At 43.6% G+C, this 19,857-nt stretch overlaps 2 long non-coding RNA genes across 2 annotated transcripts; one reads left to right on the top strand and one right to left on the bottom strand.

Annotated features, from left to right (window-relative positions):
* Positions 1–4,464: 4,464 nt before the first annotated feature.
* Positions 4,465–5,433, top strand: LOC135534374 (uncharacterized). Its single transcript, XR_010454674.1, has 3 exons — positions 4,465–4,639; positions 4,735–4,844; positions 4,962–5,433. It is a non-coding gene; the product is annotated as an uncharacterized LOC135534374 (long non-coding RNA).
* Positions 5,434–11,964: 6,531 nt separating this feature from the next.
* Positions 11,965–19,392, bottom strand: LOC135534376 (uncharacterized). Its single transcript, XR_010454677.1, has 3 exons — positions 19,230–19,392; positions 13,715–13,884; positions 11,965–12,694 (listed from the first exon to the last, which is right to left on the bottom strand). It is a non-coding gene; the product is annotated as an uncharacterized LOC135534376 (long non-coding RNA).
* Positions 19,393–19,857: the final 465 nt, after the last annotated feature.

Genomic DNA, 19,857 nt, shown 5'->3' with positions numbered 1-19,857 from the left:
AAAGCGCATCCTCAATCACAAAACAGTCATCGTCTGAAACCTCAGTCTTTACAGAAATGGCAGACAACCCGGTGCCCCTATCCGGGCCTACTGCCTTGTGGTCGTATACAGTTACATTCGCTGAAGTTTGAATGTTGAACGCCAGCTCCTTGTCACCATTCCTTCGAGGAAAGGAGTTTGGGCTGGTCCCCTCCTTCCCTTTTCTGTAACCATTGAGCTGTTTGCCAGATGTTAGACCCAGTTCATGCGCAAAAAGGACGCCGCCATTGTGCAGCGGTGCCTCTCGAGCAGCTTGACAGTTTGGAAGGGCTCCTGACAAACTCTACACTTCAAGTATTTTGTTCCAGAAGTCCCTGGAACGGGCTGCTGTGAGACCATATGCATCCCTAGCTGCAGCTCCCCATTGAACGGGTCAGGACAGTGCTGACACTGGACAACCTTCTGAGCCTTCCCCACAGGCTGTTTCCTGTTACTCAGCATTGTGGCAGTGGTAAATCTGGTTTCAAGAGTTGCCCGATATGAGCCACACTGGTGGTGGCCAGGCTGTGGTGACTTGTTGTTGCTGAGCAAGAGAACCCCGCACTGCAGGCAGCCATGGACTTTATTTCTTGCATGAGTGTTGTGGTGCCATACGAGTAAGTCTTTTGTTGCAAAGCCCAGTTCACAGTAGGCACACCTGTAGGGCTTTGTCCTTCCAAACTTGCGCAGGGTCTCCACCAACACCACTGGCTGGAATTGGTGCCAGAGGTCCGTTGTTGGGGCACTTGGACCAGGTGCAAGCTTTGTGGCTCGTGGCATAGTGGCCGATAGCATCGGAGTCAGTCCAGGTTTAGCCCAGCTTCCCTGCCCCGCCGTCAATACCAGCCTTGAAAGCTGCTCCTTGTACTCTCTCTCCCTCTGATATTGTTCCTTCTTTACGGTGCTATAATTAATTACAGTGTGGCCTGGTTCATGTAATCCGCTGTGGTCCATCATATCAACATACATGGAGAACTCTGTTCCACAGGAGCAGATGTAACCAGCCGCAGGACAAAAGTGGTCATGAAATGAGATTTGGTCTGGAAAGATCCTTTCACAACTAAAGCAAAAGGGGGTCCACCATCACCAAGCTCCCTTTCCCATTTCACATTGTTCCACTTTTGCATCTTGACCGGTCCTCGATGCGATGATTCATGTAGAATAGGGCCTCTCTGGAGTGTCTGAGGTAACGAAAGGATAATCGTTTAGAAAGCCTGTTCAACTGTACTGATCACAAATTATATATCAACAGGGAAGTATTACATAAAAAAGCAGTGCACATAATTCCGCAACACAACATTAGGTAGCTGTAGGGCGTGCTAGCCTTTAGAATTAAATAACTAACTTGTTAAGTAGTGTGATATTGATAATATCACTATGTAGCTAGCTAACACCGTGGTCGTAATTCACTATGAAACGTCGTCACCCCAAGCCCGGCGCTGGCCCACATTTGGGGGTCTTTGTTTCTTGGACCAACGGGTGTTCAAAAGCTTAAACCCAATTTGCAAACTAAAGCTTAATAATACATAGATACAAGTAATTATATGTGTCATATATACCTATGTTGCTAGCTAGCTATCCAGCCTAGGAAATGTTTGGTCGTATAGCTAGCTAGCGTCAGCTATTCATCCCCAAAACATAGCTAGCCTAACTAACGTTAAGCAGCATTACCTTACACCGGCGAGTCACTGCTGTCCAAATTCGGACATCTGTAACTTTGCTATAATATTGCTACGTGGCTTTATTCATATTTCATAACCTTATCGGCTGAATTTTGGAAAGCATCCGCGGCAGCGAAGTGGAAAATACAACTTACTTCGTTTCGTTGGCGGGTAAACTTCCCAATGCAATATAACACTGCCGCCTGTCGGGTTGGAGTATGCAAGTTGATTAGTTGAGTCAAAGATGAAGAGGCGAAGCGAGAGGGTTTACTCCACCCAAAATCTGTCCACAGGGGCCTGTTGCACAAAAGTAGAATTAAGACATCCGGGATAAATGACTCAGCTGAGCTCAATGAAGCCAAAACATGTGCGTCCAGGCTTAATTGGTTGCACAAAGACCAAGCCAGGATGAGCAGACACGGATTCATTAAGCCAGGTGAAACCAATCCTGGATAGGTGCGCGCTCACGGCTCACTCAAATAGACCCCGCCACAGATCACAGATTAACTGATTTACCATGGCAACTAGAGCCTTGTACTTTTCCCCGTCGGAAGCACAAATCCTCATGGAGGCATACGAGGAGGTAAAATATATAATTAAGAAGAAAGGCAACACCGCCACAGTGATAAAGCAAGAAAAAAGCGTGGCAAAGTATTGCAGACCGCCTGAATGCGTAAGTAGTGCACAATTACACACTCACCGCTCCGATGAAACATCACAATTACAATTCAAATATTTAATTCACATCTCCAAAAATGCAGTTGTACTGTAATTATGAAACGGTTAAATTTTAATTGAAATGCACTGCAGATATGAGTGAAATTGTGTAAAGTAACTCCATCACACTGTATAAAGCTATGATAATTTTTTTGATATTTTTACTGAAAACAAGACAAAAATACCAAGTAATTTTTTGCAGTGTGACTCCATTAAGTGTGTGTGTGTGTGTGTGTGTGTGTGTGTGTGTGTGTGTGTGTGTGTGTGTGTGTGTGTAGATTAAACATGAACGGGCCAAAACGGACATGGCAGCAGGTCAAAATCAAATACAAGAACATTCTGCAGAATGGTATGGTCCCTGACTAATATTTAACAAAGCACAAGCATATATTGTACCCAGAAGGTGCCTGCTCACACATTGTCTGTACTGTTTTAGCAGTGAAAAAGAATACCCACAGACAAGGCACGGGTGGTGGGTCACCAAAGGCTGACCTTACCCCAGCAGAGGACATGGCCTTGGAGCTAAATAAAGGCAGGCCCGTCTTAGAGGGGATCCCTGGGGGAAAGAGACGAGCATAGGTTCCTCCCAAGATGCCACCCGCTTCATTCAAGGTATGTCCTTCCATCTCTACATGGGATACAACCACATTCATATTGAATCAATTTGGACTGTCTGACTTTGGTTTACCTATTGCCTTGCAGTGTCTGGCAGCACTGTGTTCCTGTTAGAGCCACCAGCACAAGCACCAGACGATGCTGATCCAGTGAGTACTCCATCAAAGGCATACTGTAGGCCTGGCATGTCTTCTCTACTAGCTTCAATATGAATCCGATTAAATGTGATAGGGTGAAGGCCCCAGTGCAACAGCACATGGAGACGATGATGAGGAGGAGACCATCTCTCTGGATTCCAGAAGGCATGAGGTATCATGTTAAGACTGTGAAAGTACTATTTACTCTACAATGGTGAGGAGTCCTCATCAAAATCAAAAAATCTAATTTATTTTACAGGACCCAGATGCTATACAGTGGGAAAACCAGCCTGGCAACATAGTGCGTATTAATAAAAGGACACCACATCCTGCCAAATTCCAGCTGCGCTAATTGTATTGTGTTCAGAGCTCACAAGCTATCAGAAAGTTGTATGGCAACCACCTCCGGCGCCAAATAGAACTGGCAGACATAGACATTCAGTACAAGAAGAAAAAGATGGAAAATCTTGCACTGGAGTCCGAAATAAAAAAGAGGACAATTAGGAAACTGGACCTTGAAATAAAAAAACTTGAGAGGGAGGTGAGATATGCCTTCAATGTACACTGTATGCTAACTGTAACACAAATGTATTAATCATTATTTTTCTTTCCTCCCCCAGCTCCAAGAAGATGACACAGCTCAAAATAAAAATTAGGTATATTCTCGTAAAGTCAAGTGAGCCATGACATATGAGCTCTTATTGTGAGCACACAGGACGGTGGCATCTTTCTAAGGTTTTTTTTATTTTCCCAGCAATCAGTACAACCAAGTCATCGTTATAAGGCATCGCCCTCTTTTGCCCACCCCCAGCACCAGGTGTGGCCACTAGCCTATATGAAGGCCCAAAATTGTGTGTTCCTTTCTGCTCTGACAATGGCATGCCCATTCGTGCGAGATGTGGTGGATGAAGAAGCACTTGTGCTGAGGAGAGCCTTCAGGCGAGAAAGGGTCTTCAGGGACCGGTTGGACCCACTGGCCTTCCCTGATGACCATCTATATGAAAGATACAGGTTTTCTGCAGATGGCATCAGGTATCTATGCAGACTACTGGGTCCCAGGATTAAGCACCGCACTGCACGGAGCCATGCACTGAGTGTGGAGCAAATGGTTTGTGTGGCCTTGCGCTTTTTTGCTAGTGGAGCCTTCCTGTACTCAGTGGGGGATGCAGAACAGCTGAACAAGGCCACAATTTGCCGCACAATAAGGAGTGTGTGTCTGGCTATCAAAGCATTAGCAGATGTCTTCATCTCCTTCCCTGGCCACAGAAGACTCTGTGACATCAAAGAGGAGTTCTATAGGATTGCAGGTAAGAGGATCTACAAATTACAGGACAACTGTTAACACATAGTAGGATACTCATTACTTTGTGTGACAGGTTTCCCCAATGTCATTGGTGCAGTGGACTGCACACACATAAGGATAAAAGCCCCTCAGGTGCCCAAGAGGCCGATTTTGTGAATAGGAAATCCTTTCACAGCATTAATGTTCAGGTGAACATAACTTTTGATATTGTCCATTGACGAACACTCTGCATTGCCAGTGATGTGCATTGATTGGTGTAATATTCCTCATCTTATGATTTCAGATGGTCTGCAATGCTGACTGTGATCAGCAATGTTGTGGCAAAATGGCCTGGCTCAGTCCATGACTCCAGAATCTTTCGGGCCTCTGAAATCTATCAGTGCCTATCACAAGGTAAGCCACACAACCCCTATTTATAACCATCATGGCTGTGTCAAGAATATCACTGTGTTTATGAGGTAGTAATGATGAGATTTTGTGTTGACAGGTGAATTCTCTGGTGTGTTGCAGGGAGACAGGGGGTATGGCTGCCAGCCTTTTCTCCTGACACCTTTCACAGACCCCCAGGAAGCACAGCAGGCCTACAACCATGCCCATGCCAGGGCCAGAGTTGAAATGACCTTTGGCCTCCTGAAGGCACGCTTTCACTGCCTTCACAAATTAAGGGTCAGCCCTGTTAGGGCATGTGATTATTACTGTGGCTTGTGCTGTCCTCCACAATGTGGCCTGCCTGAGGAAGGAGAGGGCCCCCAGAGTGCCACCAGCCATGGACTGGGACAATCCGGCAATCTTCCCTGATGACGACAGTGGTCGGCTGCTGAGGGACCAATATGTGTTGAATTATTTTAGTTAGTATGTGTGCTTTCAATTTTGGTTAAATATGTCCTGCGGTGGCAGAGGAATTTGGGTTTTTTTGGGTTCGTTTTTTGACGAATTTGGCCTCTTATGATGTTTGTGCGGTATACTGTGTGTAATACAAGGCTGCAGGAGGCTACTGCATCCATTCATTTGTCTGTTCAGTTAATGTGTATGGATTTGTCCTGCATTTATTTTAGTGTGCAGACATGCAGGGTGTGTTATATACAGACCTTTGAATGTGTATGTATCATTTTGTATAATATGCTTGGATTCTGTGCTTTCCATCTTGTAGAGTCACTGTGACTTCAGTTTCGAAAGGAGCTGATGGTTTACCTGCTTTGTTTTGTCCTTATTCAATAAAGGAACATAATGTTACACATTGTGTTTTTATATTCATATGGAATGTGTATTTGTTTATATGACAGAGTACTAGGGCCACACTGAAGAAAAAGGATAAAGTCATACATTTATGAGGCTGGTTCTTTCTGCAGAAAAGCTACATATTGTTTTTACAGTTTTGATACTTATGACAATGTGATACTTAATATTCTGGCACATCAGCATGTCTTTGTTTATGAAACCATACTGAAGTACAATTTCACGAAATTCCCCACATCTGTCATTTTAACAACTGTCCTCCTTTAAAACAACTGGTTACAATATTATGACTTGTGTTTTTTTCCCCTCTGTGGCCCTAATATTCTATAATTTTATATATAGCCTTATAGTCTATGGGAAACTGTAAATTATCTAATGATAGCAACATCATCTAAAAATCATTTTTATCCAAAATCATTGAAATTAATGATCACAAACGTTTAAATAACAGTGGGTCTAGTTATATGTGATAACAATGTATAGTGAGCAGTGAAATAACTATTGGTTTCCATTTGTGGTGACTGCTGACTGACATTAGGGATGAGATTAAATAGATCCTGGAATTTAGCCTGGTCTGGAGCAGGCTAGCTCCACAGAATAAATCTCCATGGTAATTTATACCATAACATATCCTCCTGCCCCCTATCCATCTTTGGTGCAACCGGATTACGGATCAATTGAGCCAGGATCACCAAGATATCCTGGCTTAATCCCTTATCCTAGTTTTGTGCAACAGGCCCCAGGACATGAATTATAAAGCAAGGGAGTTGTTTTTGTTTGGAGTCAGTGTCGAATTTAGTCAATATAAAATTAATAGCTGTTTTGATACGTGAGGTTAACTTGATCTAATAGAAGTTTCGTAAAAAAAGTGTAACGACATAAGTGAGACGCACAGGACATCCCGGCAATTGTGAAGTTATCCCTAGTGAAATTTGAGACTATGTATATTTATGAGGGCAGCAGAGCATCTCAATCTCCATTGAAGACAGACGGTTGACGTCAACACCCCTAATTGAATATTCAAAATTATATTAAAGTGACGAGATGAATCCACCAATCCAAAGAGAATATACGGGAGCTTTGTCAGGCCGTTGTTCCACTCTATGGACAACGAATCTCATTGTCAGGGCAGAGGCAAGCATTGTGTAATTATATCTATTATCTCTGGTTGAGTCTGGTAATGAGTGAATGAAGGGAAGAGGGGAGCTAGCCTATTACAATCCTAGTTTACATTCCGTTTTGCTACCCAGACTATAAATTCCTGAGATCAGGATGGTTTGTACGACGCTCGGAAGAAGGCAAATGTTCAAATTATCAACATATTCATTATCAGACATGCATTCCTAAAAACAACGTTTAAGCCTTAATGGTTAACCAGTCAGTCCCTCTGTGACCCATTTTCATTTCACCAAATAGTAAAAGCCTTCAATATGGGAAGATTCTGTAAATAGTATATAGCCTTTACTGCTCACGTCATTCGTGACACACAAAAACTGACATTAGCCCACTAGAGTCGACTGACGCACCGTTGCATTAATCTAAATTACATTTATTGTAATTTTAAATCCTCATCAAAAGTCAGTTTAAACTGGAGATGTTTTTCTTCTTCTTCACCGCATTCCCCAGTGTCGCACTTCCGCATCTGCAGTGAAAGAGCTTGAGTACCGTTTGTCAGACCATGAGACAACCCGAAAACAGGTCTTCTCACAAAAACTTCTGTGGAGTCTGAACGGTTTGACCGAAACAACTATTATGACCACTTTTTTGGAAAGGGGATACTCTTACCAACACCACAAGTGTCGAGACTCTTCTGAAGTCGGTAATAAGGTCGACGTGTACACTTTGTATGGTAGCGTTCGAACCGTTTGGGTGACAAACTAATAGGACCCAATTTAAGCAAAAAATACTTACGTTTTCATGTACCAAATACATTTAACATTCAATAGGTTTCCATTGCATTAACTAGTGTGGCATATTTTCTTTTATCGACATTTGGACATTTTACCAATACATTTGCTGTTTCCATCAGGCCTGTCATGAGTATATTTCCGCATCAGGTAATTCATACACATAAAATGGTTGGAAACCTGGTTAGTGACAACAATCAACTCAAATCTTTCATCTCTGAATGGGGCTTTATTAAAACAAGGAGCAACACACTACATGCTATTTCCTATACATTTCTGTTTTGGTGTAAGTGTTAAAATATATACACACAAGTATGTGGACAGCCCTTCAAATTAGTGGAATCTGCTATTTCAGCCACACCCGCTGCTGACAAGCGTATAAAACCAAGCACACAGCCATGCAATCTCCATAGACAAACACTGACAGAATGGCCTTACTGAACAGCTCAGTGACTTTCAAAGTAGTACCGTCACAAGATGCCACCTTTCCAACAAGTCAGTTAGTCAAATGTCTGCCGTTAGAGCCGCCCTGGTCAACTGTAAGTGCTTTTATTGTGAAGTGAAAACATCTAGCTCACAGAACACAACCACCGAGTGCTGAAGCATGTAAAAATTGTCTGTCCTCGGGTTGCAACACTCACTACCAAGCTTCTAGAGGCAGTTTGGAACATCAGCACAAGAAAGGTTAGTCGGGAGCTTCATGAAAGTTGTTTCCATGTCTGAGCAGCCGCACACAAGCCTAAGATCACCAGTCCAAAAGACGAATCGGGGGTTTGCTTCGTGCCCCAATGCATAGTGCCAACTGTAAAGTTTGGTGGAGGAGGAATAATGGTCTGGGGCTGTTTTTCATGGTTGGGGTTAGGCCCCTTAGTTCCAGTGAAGGGAAATCGTAACATTACAGCATACAATGACGTTCTAGACAATTCTGTGCTTTAACTTTGTGGCAACAGCTTGGGGAAGGCCCTTTCCTGTTTCAGCATAACAATTCCACTGTGCACAAAGTGAGGGCCATACAGAAATGGTTTGTCAACACCGGTGTAGAAGAACTTAACTGTACAGAGCCCTGACCTCAACCCCATCGAACACCTTCGGGATAAATGGGAATGCCGACTGCGAGCCAGGCCTTATCACCCAACATCAGTGCCCGACCTCACTAATGCTCGTGGCTGAATGGAAGTTAGTCCCCAGCATCGTTCCAACATCTACATGAAAGCCTTCCCAGAAGAGTGGATTCTGTTATAGCAGCAAAGGAGGGGACCAACTACATATTAATGCCCATGATTTGGGAATGAGGAGTTCGACGAGCAGGTGTGCACATACTTTGTAGTGTATATTCACTTACAAATTGTTTTCTCCCAAATGCACTGATAGCTACCATACTAAGATATAACCATCAATGTTTTTTCACAACCTAAAGAGCACTTGAACAATAAGTGGCGCATTTTAATAATGGCTGAGGAGTTAAAGGGATACTTCAGGATTTTGGCAATGAAGCCCTTCAATTTATTTCCCAGTCAGTCCGATTAACATGTCGATACCATTTTTATACCTCTGCATGCAGTTTGAAGGAAGTTGCTAACTAGCATTAGCGCATGACGAAGTCTACGGTAACTCCCTCAAACTTCCTTCATAGTGGGGAAGTAGATAAAGGGCTTCATTGCCAAAATCCCAAAGTATCCCTTTAAGAACAAGCTAAGAACATCATTGCATTTTACAGCACAATACAACAGTTTACAACTATGGCCATGAAAATAGGTTCAAGTGAGCAAGAAAAGTCTACTGAGAGACAGTGAAAATAGAATCAAAGTAGAATAGCACAATAATGATTATATATGGTGACACAAGACAATTAATCCCTCAAATCAATAACAGATCTTGCAAAACATTTTGCTAAAATCATTGTTCATACATGTTCTGTTGGATTATGATTTTCAGAGTATTCACTCTCATTGTGTAACCTGCGCTGTGTCTCCAGACAAAATGCAATGGACCTTTCTGCGGTGGTCTTTCAGTGACCGTAGGCTGGGATAGAGGCGCTGGCAGATGAGGCAGCGAAACGAGTTGGTCTGGTCGTGTGTTTGCAGGTGTTTCTGGAGTCCCTCCACAGTGCCAAACCAGCGCACACACACAGGGCAACGCATGGGCTTGAAGGCAGGCTTGCACATTCCATTTAGCTGGTGAAACTTGAGGCTGAGGCCATTGGGGAAGTCCATGCTGCATCGGGAACAGTGGTTTGCCTTCGCTGAAATAGCTCCTCTGTCACCTTTACACCGATTCCAGGAGAGGTGCTTTAGCAGCGCGCCGCGACTGCAAAAGGTGTTGCTGCATCGTATGCACACACAGCGCGGCTGTGGCTTCCTAGGCTTCCGCAGAGGTTGTTGATTTGGCTGAGGGCGCTGTGCTGGCAGAGAGTGTTGCGGAGGCGCATGTCGCTGCTTTGGCAGGGGCTGCCGACGTTGACGTGGCTGCTGTGGAAACCTCAGCAGTAGAGGTGGAGAGCACTGCTGTTGCATTCCCCCATACATCTGGTGCCGAGGCTGCATGTGTACTTGTAGGTGGACTTCATAGTCTGCCCAGGAACTCAGTGTCTCACCGCATGTGGGGCAGGTATAGGCCTCCTGCGCATGCTTTTGCAAATGCTCTAGGAGGAGCCGTGGGCTAGTGAAGCCTGCCCCACACTCACACGTCACTCTCCTGGGGAGAACATTGGGCAATGACATAATACCCCAATTTGCCCCATTATCCTCCAGATTTTTACTACTTTGTGCCACGAGATGTTGCGGTGCCTGGGCTGCTGATATGCCCTGTTGTAAAAGTCCATTATCATTCTTGGCCATGGTTCTACTTAACTGGCACTTCTTCCTATGAATCAGCATGTTATCTTTGCGGTTAAAGCTCCTCCCACAGACATAGCAATCAAATTGGAATTGACCCTTGTTGACTTTCTGTGCTACCGCCCGAAAAGTAGATTGTGGCAGAAACGACCTATTTCCACACAGCCTTTGATGCTTTTTTAATGTGCACCCTCGACTGTACGTTTTCTGACATCTATAGCAGGGAAAACGTCTAGCACCATCTTTTATGAAATAAGGCACGCCATCCTTTGTGGATTTGACATGACCTTGAGAAATAGGTTCTTGTAGCATTAAATCATCGTCGTCTTCTGCATCTACTGCCTCAATCAGCACGTCAATCTCAGAATCATCTAAAGGCATTGTCCATTCTCCATCTTTACCTTCTTGTTTAAAACTACTTGCTGCGTTGTCCCCTTCACCATCTCCTTGCTGTAGTGTTGCAGATCCTGAATCAATTTCTCCTGGTGTTACATGCTTGGCAACTTCAGGATAGAAGGATGAGAAGCTTTTAGGTGAACCGGACCAGAGCAAATCAGGAAACTGTGGATATGGCCTTGATTCTGCAGAAATCGCCTCCTCCTTTATCTGACGAGTGCTGTCAGTGCCCACACCAATGTTTTTGGAGATTAGAGGCCTCTGGTTGACGCCTGTGACAGGCTCCCTTGCTTTAATGTTTTCTCCAAATGCAGTATTTTTGTACAGGGCAGAGTTGGAGGCATGCTGAAGAGGATGGGGTGGCCCCTGACACTTGTGCACATTGAGATTATACCTACGGGCATAGTTGTGCTTGCACACTTGACAAAAGTAAGGCGTCCGAGCTTTAACACTTTGGAAGATTCTTTGCGGTTGTCGCTTCTTTTGCTTCTGGAATGATGCAGTCTTTTTGATAGAGTGGCATTTACTCCCCACTGAGGTAAGGTGGTGGGGAGCCAGGGGACAGATGTGGTTGTCTGGAAGCGGTGGTTTTCCAATCATCAGTTGTTTACAGTGACGACAACACTTCACTATCTCCTTCCTGTGTAAGGCATGATGCACAGTCAAGCTGTCCAAGTCCTGAAAAACACTTCGGCAGCGACCACATTGATATCTCCCCTGTGTGGCCCTATTTCTAGAATCAATAAGCTTTTGGCGGGTCTCAAGAACTACTACAGGGCAGAAGGTCTGAGTCAAAGATATGATACCACTACTGCCAGATGGACGGGCTATTGTCTTTGCACCAGACTTTGTAAGCAGGTGTCTTAACTGGCCAATAGAGGGCCCTGGTGTGGATGCTGCTGTGTGTTTGGATTGTGACATCACCTCCACTGGTATAAGCTCTTTTTTGGGGACCACAAGTCTCTTGTGTCTTAATGGGTAGTGTTGAGCAGGTTGATAACGTTTCATGTAGGCATTTGCTATCATCTTCATTATTGTCTCATTCTTAGGTGCGCCGGCATCTTCTGAAGATGCACCGCTTGTAACGGGACAGTCTGCATCCTCAGGAGTCTCATCCTGGATGGATTGTGGCGAGGTTCCTGTGCAGTAGAGCTGTTCTCAGGTTGGTCAAGCTCATCAGGCTGTAATTCCTGCTCACTTGCACCTGGAGGGAGGTTGTTCAGCTCTGGAGGTCTGGTTAGGGCAATAAACCCCTTATTTGTATAGACTTCAGGAACAGTGGATGTGCTATTAAGCTGTGGGAGAATTGAACTAGGAATGACAGGAGATAGGGGTGAGGGATGAGAGGGGGGACCAAGGCCCAAAATGGTTTGGCTAAGAGTTGGCTGAAGGGAGACTGGTTGGACAGGTTCAACCAGACTGGATTCTTCTTGGTCCGAATATCTGGCATCAGTCGTCTGGGTCTGCTGCTGGGGGGTTGAGACATGAGATCTTTTATGCTCCAGCATTTCATTAAAGTTCTGAAACTCATCCCCACAATCACAGATAAAAAGAGAGGGAGCCGGGGTCTCAGGTAGTGCTTTGCAGCAGTGCTGGTCTTGGAGCTCCTTGTTTAAAAACACTTCACCACAGTGAGTGCAGAGAGGCTGCTTCTCAGATTGTGGTGGTTGCTTGTCATATTGAACTGCATGAGAAGCTTGGTGCACCAACAAGGATGCCAATCCAGTAAAGGTGGCTGAACAAGCCACACAACGATACATTTTAGGGGATGAGGTGCTTCCCTGAAGGCCAAGCATTGTGGTACAAGACAGTCACAGTACAAAGGGGGGCTCAGGTGTCCTCAACTGGCTGATCTTGGGTTGTCAGTTTCCTGAAAAATAAAGAGAACATATTTGTCAGGAATATAAGTATCTCCTCAAATAATTTGTAAAATGTGTGAATCTCAATTCAATCCAAGCAAAATAAAGTTTACAGATACACACACTGTATGTACAGTGGGGCAAAAAAGTATTTAGTCAGCCACCAATTGTGCAAGTTCTCCCACCTAAAAAGATGAGGCCTGTAATTTTCATCATAGGTACACTTCAACTATGACAGACAAAATGAGATCCTGAGGCCCATTGTTGTGCCATTAATCCGCCTCAAGTTTCTGCATGATAAAGCACGGCCCCATGGCGCAGGGATCTGTACACAATTCTTGGAAGCTGAAAATGTCCCAGTTCTTCCATGGCTTACATACTGATAGATTAAATGGCAAGTTAAGCCCGGGAATTTTGGTAATGTTGCTTAAATGCATAAAAGAAAAGTTAGCTTATAACAGTGAACCTTTTTTGTGGGATACACAAGGTGCAAAATCATATGTGAGGAATGCAACAAAGATGCAGAATCATCTGGCCAAGTGAATAAAGTTCCCTCAACGCTCACAACAAGCAAATTCTGACAAAAGTCCCCCCACTTCTATTCAAGGTGAAAATGACGAATCAGACACCTTATCGATAGCAACAGCTCATGGTCCTCCTGGAATCAGAAATGTATTTGACTCAATGGAGGAACGTAGTCAGAGAAATGCTGATGAATGTCTTGCTCGAGCTATGTTTGCAACTGGTTCACCTCTGATGCTCACAGGCAATGTGTATTAGAAGAGATGTCTGAATGTTCTTCGCCCAGCATACACCCCTCCAACCAGACATGCTTTATCTACGAATTTTCTAGATGCAGAGTTCAACAGAGTTCCAGTGAAGGTCAAACAAATCATAGAGAAAGCAGACTATTGCAATCATCTCTGATGGGTGGTCGAATGTTCTTGTATTCTACAAGAGCACAGACACAAGGGATAACCGGACACACTGCTCTCTATGATGCAGATGAGCTGAAGGCAGTCATCACTCACCTTGGACGACAGAAGGTATTTGCACTGGTGACAGACAATGCAGCAAACGTGAAGGCTGCTTGGTCTAAAGTGGAGGAGTCCTACCCCCACATCATAACAATTGGCTGTGATGCTCGTGGATTGAATCTGCTCCTCAAGGACATCACGGCACTGAAAACAACAGATACACTCTACAAGAGAGCCAAGGAAATGGTTAGGTATGTGAAGGGTCATCAAGTTATAGCAGCAATAAACCTCACCAAGCAAAGTGAGAAGAATAAGAGCACCACATTGAAGCTGCTGTTGTCATCATGTTTGACAGTCTCCAAGAAATGGCCACCTCAGTTTGCCGATATGGACAGCCCGATCAAGAGGATCCTCCTGGAGGATGTATTTTGGGAGAGTGGTAAGCAGCCCGAAACCTATAGCAGTAGCCATTGCACGGATTGAGGGAGACAATACCATCCTGTCTGATGTTCAGACTCTGCTTGCAGATGTAAGAGAATAAATCCGTACTGCCCTGCCCACTTCACTGTTGCTCCAAGCAGAGGAAACCACAGTTCTGAAATGCATCAAAAAGCGTGAAGACTTCTGCCTTAAAACTTCTTTGGGATAGGGGGTGGTAATTTGACGTCCGGATGAAAAGCGTGCCCAAAGTAAACTGCCTGTTACTCAGGCACAGAAGCAGGGATATGCATATAATTTGTAGATTTGGATAAACACTCTAAAGTTTCTAAAACTGTGAAAATAATGTCTGTGAGTATAACAGAACTGAAACGGCAGGTGAAACCCTGAGGACAAACCACCCCCCAAAAAATTAATCCTACCACTGATTTCAATGGCTGTCACTTTTATAACAGGGCGAAATCGTGCCCAGTTGCAGTTCCTAGGGCTTCCACCAGATGTCAGTCTTTAGAAAGAGTTTCAGGCTGGTTTTTGGAAAAATTAGCCAGAAATGGTAGTTTTTCTAGGTGGCTCCCATTTTGGCTGTAGTGTTTCTAAGCGCGTTCTTTGGTATTTTTCTCAGGTAAAGACAATAACGATTCTCCGTCTTAAATTGTATTTTTTATTTGCGTATTAGGTACCTAAGGTTTGATTATAAACGTTGATTGACTTGTTTGGATAAGTTTATTGGTAACATTTGGGATTCATTTTGTATGCATTTTGAAGGAAGGAAACCGAGTGGATTATTGACTGAAGTGTGCCAGCTAAACTGAGTTTTTATGGATATAAAGAAGGAGTTTATCGAACAACAGGACCATTTGTAATGTAACTGGGACCTTTTGGGGTGCCAACAGAAGATCTTCAAAAGTAAGGCATATATTATATAGCTATTTCTGACTTTCGTGTCGCAACTCCCTGGTTGAAAATGATTTGTTATGCATTTGTGTGCTGGGCGCTGTCCTCAGATAATCGCATGGTTTGCTTTCGCCGTAAAGCCTTTTTGAAATCTGACACGGCGGCTGGATTAAGCCCCAAGTATGCTGGCAAGAGCATCCTGTCTGGTGCAGAGATCAACTAGGCCTATGGTGTCATCACTACTGTGTCTCACCACCTTGGCCTGGATGAGGGCATGGTTCTTGGCAGTCTGGTAAAGTACACTTCTAAGCAAGGGCTTTGGGATGGAGATGCAATATGGCAGTCGTGCCAACATATCTCATCAGCCACCTGGTGGAAGGGGCTTTGTGGATCTGAGGCTCTTTCCCCTGTTGCTTCCATCACCCCCCAAATCCCACCAACATCGCCGCCTCAGAGCGCAACTGGTCTTGTTTGGGAACAGACAAAAGCAGGCAACAGGCTGACCAATACAAGGGTTGAAAACATTGGTGGACACCCGGGCAAATTTGAGGCTTTTTGATCATGACAACGAGCCATCCTCAACAAGGTTGGAAAGTGACAGTGTGGATGAGGCCTCAGAGTCTGATGTTCAAGAGGTGGACATTGAGGAGGTCCAGGGAGAAGACATGGAAGCCTGAGAGGAAGACAACTAAAGCTTTAGTTTCTAGACTATCATTTTACGGATGTATGTTGAAAACGTTTTTGGAAGATGCGATGATCATTCAAAATTCCTTTTTGTTGTTCAGTGAAATCATCCCATGTGAAGAGTTAATTAATTAAAGTTCAATTCATAACAATTGTTGCTTTTTTTTCTATTGGAAGGATTTAATCATTTGCAATTATGTCTACTTATGGTAAACGGTTTGTTTCCTTCTCCATATGATATGGTAAATATATCCAATGCAAAAAAACATCTACATTTAAACAGTATTAATATTAATTTGCATATTTCTGTTAAATCCCATATATTCCCGTCCATTCCCACATTAAGTTTCCACCTCTGAATATTCCCCAAAATGTGCAACCCCACATACTGACCAGACATGTCACGCATTGAGCAAGTTTGGGATGTCCTGGATCGACTTTGCACAACAGCATGTTCCAGTTGCCACCAATAACCAGCATTTCGCACAGCCATTGAAGAGGGACAGCATTCTACAAACAACAGCTTAATCAACTCTATGCCAAAGAGATGTCTCACTGCATAAGGCAAATGGTGGTCACAACAGACAACTGACTGGTTTTCTAGATTAGGGGCGGTAGGGTCTAATGAATTTATTTCAATTGACTGATCCTTTTATATACGGCGACCCAGTCAAATCTTTGAAATTGTTGCATGTTGCGCTTATATTTTTTGTTCAGTGTACATCTCACTCTTTCTACAGTTCCACTGGATGATGTAAATAAATATTGTTTATTGAAATGTTAACTATCAACGGTTGGTGACTTGTATCATGTGATATAGGTGGCTTACTGTTAACAGTTTCATATATACTATTGGCTGCCTAGTGATTGCAACATAACTCTCCAGTGTGTATAGTTGGCAATGTTTCATTTCCAAGTGCTACTGAAAAAGCTTAAGTTAAATGCACTTAACTGCGCGTGATACACGTCATTACTCTACTGTAGTCAATAAATTCCAAATCTTTATACCATACATAACCCAGAGGGCGGCAAATGCGAGGTGGTCACTGGACAAGCTAGCTATGAGTTTTACATATTTGGCTGAAAAACTAGTAGGCAGTTGTTTCCCATGGTGGAACCCAGAGGCTGGTTGGAGAAGCTTTAGGAGGACAGGCTCATAGTATTGGCTGGAATGGAATTAATGGAACAGTTTCAAACATCAAACATATGGAAACCGCGTGTTTGACTACGCTCCATTAGTTAATTCCACCCAATACAATGGGCCTGTTCTCCTATAGCTCCTCCCACCAGCCAACACTGGTGGAAATGCATCTAACCCGCTGGCTCCTGAAACCCCTGTCCCCATGAGCTCCCGAGTCTAGCTAACGTTAGCTAACTGGCATCGCAAATTAGCACCTCGCTAGCTAACTGAGCTGATTTTAGAAGAAAACAGATGATCGGCTCTGCCGCACGAGCATGCTAGAAGGTTGAGACCTGCTCCCTGCTGTTTCATTACATTACCCATTTAATTTAACCTTTATTTAACCAGGCAAGTCAGTTAAGAACACATTCTTATTTTCAATGACGGCCTGGGAACAGTGCCTGCCTGTTCAGGGGCAGAACGACAGATTTGTACCTTGTCAGCTCGGGGGTTTGAACTCGGGAACCTTATGGTTACTAGTCCAACGCTCTAACTACTAGGCTACCCTGCCGTCCTGAGGGAGACTGTGATCCCACTTCTGACACCAATGTAATGAAACAGAAGGGAGCAGGTCTCGACCTTCTAGCCCAGCGCGCTATCGACTATGCCGCAAAAGCAGGCTCGTGCAGCAGAGCCGATTTCCGAGCTTATAAACCCAGGGTCGTTACAATATGAATCAAACTGTGGCTAGCTAGCATGCCCTCCACGTTATTGGGGCGTGGGAAGGTCAGATTCATATTTACATTTTATGTTAACATTCATTGAAATTGGTGGTTACTACTGGTTTCAGATCCGCCATGTTTTCTGTTTTGGTAGGAGGTCAGAGTGATGTCGATACTCATATTCATGAAATTGCCTAGCCCATCTGCAGTAACGCACCCCCACATCCCATTGGTTCCTGCATTTGAGAAAGACATCTTCATGCTTGTGTGACACTTGAATGTGGCTAAAAAAGGGAAATAAAAACTCTGATAATACTTTTCACTCCAGACTGCTATGTACCGGAGTCCTCCTTACTAGCTGTCCTCACCGTTAAAAACATAACTGTTCCCCCCGGTCATGTGGTAGGTGTACCGGAGACCTTACTCGCTAAGTGTCCTTTGCTCCCGCGTGCCAAATACACGCCCTCGTATTTAACGTATCTGAAAAAAAATAGTGCCCGACAGGCGGGGTAGAAGGACACGGCCTACAGTTGTAGCTAGCCGTTGGCTATTGCTATTGTGCATTATGACAACCTACTGTACAGGAGCGGCCCTCTTTCCCGCCCGTCCTAGTTTAAAATGTTACCAATATTAATATAAAAGAGGGATTTCTGCAGATACAGAAATGCCCACATGCAGGAAATCCCCGAATTGCGCAGCCCTTTGTGGACATTTCGCTAACGTTCCTGGCCACTTAGCTTTCATTTAACATGAATGGGGCTCTTGTTTTTATCGCCCCCAACGTGCTATGTGGATTTCAGATGATACGGGGTTAGACGGTATATGCGATATGGAGCAGTGGTTTAGGGCAAAATCATTATTTTAGGATATTTATGCAAAAGTCAAGAAAAACGTTGGGCCCTGAAAGAAATGTATGCATCTGATTTACTGCACATCAACACAATGTAGTAAAATCTATTCACTTCCCTAAAATTATAAACTTTGCACCTGACAAGAACGCGCTAATATAAGAAAAAAAGCATGCATGATTGCAATGACATTTGTTTTTATAGCAAAACCGCACTTCACGCCATATTGGTGGGGTATCTATAGCTTTATAATAATCCATCAAATGTCTAATAAATTCGCAAATTAGCTAAGTGTTTTGAAAAGTACATATAGTACAGAACAATGAAACTAAGCAGGGATATCGTAACTAGTTTAGAAATGCCACGAGCTTTTGGTAGCGCAATTCAATTCGACGATGGCAGACGTAACGTTAGCTAGCTAATGTTAGCCACACAATCAACCATTGCATTAGCTAACTAGTTGCAGAAATGAATGACCTAACTACTGTTTTTAAACTACAGCTAGCTAACAAAAGCATATGTATGTGCCGTGTGTAGTTAAAATACATAGCAAAAAAACAAACACGCATTGATGATGTCCAAAAAAACGTTAGTGTAGTGAACAAAAGCCAGCTAGCTTGCCAACTAGCTAGCCTTGCTAACAACACACCATAATGTGATTAGGTAACGTTAATGTTACCCGACATCTTTCAATACAATTCTTCCAGATGATTGTGAAAGTTTCGCTTATTACGCATAACAGGTCAAATTAACATATTGACAAAATGTGGGAAAATGCTAACGTCAGAAAGCACGATTTCGGTATGCCATTCTGAAATGTCATCGTCGTTCAATGACAAAGACAATATATTTAGTAAACTTACCATCAGTAATTTAATTTATTACAGTATGTTGTATCATCCACGGCTACTTTCGATCAATACCGATTAATTTGCATATTGTAGAAATATTATTTGCAGCCACGCTGCTGTTCAGGTCGTGTATTCGGTTGATGTGTGCTGCTGCTGCACAGCTGTAGCAAAAATGGGTGCGTTCCAGGTGGTCTTCATCACCAGTCTCGCGCACTTGATGTATCGTCTTTGTGGCTCATGGACTTGTCAAATCTGATCATCTGCGTAGCGTGGCTACATTATAAACGGACTGGAACGTAACCAGTCGCTCTGGGGAGTTTTTTTCCTTCTAAATCCTCCCAACGAACTGGAGAGCAGACTGCAGAAATCTTAGAACATTATGCCAACTTTCGACTCGGAGTCAGAGGGATAAACCCAAACTCATAATGGAATACTGACGATAACTGTAAATAATTATTCAGGTCAAAAACGTCGTTTAATGTAAGTTTCTATATTATAACTTTATTCTCTAGCCTACTTTTTGTACTTCAATTTGATGGCGACTCACTGCATTGACAAATGTAATCTCTGCACATTATACCATTACAACTGTGGCGCTTTATATTTACTATTAAGATGTGTTTTACTGCCATTTAAAATA

The sequence above is a fragment of the Oncorhynchus masou genome, unplaced genomic scaffold (assembly GCF_036934945.1).
Source record: "Oncorhynchus masou masou isolate Uvic2021 unplaced genomic scaffold, UVic_Omas_1.1 unplaced_scaffold_3318, whole genome shotgun sequence".
NCBI classification, from domain to species: Eukaryota; Metazoa; Chordata; class Actinopteri; order Salmoniformes; family Salmonidae; genus Oncorhynchus; species Oncorhynchus masou.
Note: the sequence above shows the minus strand (reverse complement) of the source record. Positions and strands in the feature narration are given on the sequence as shown.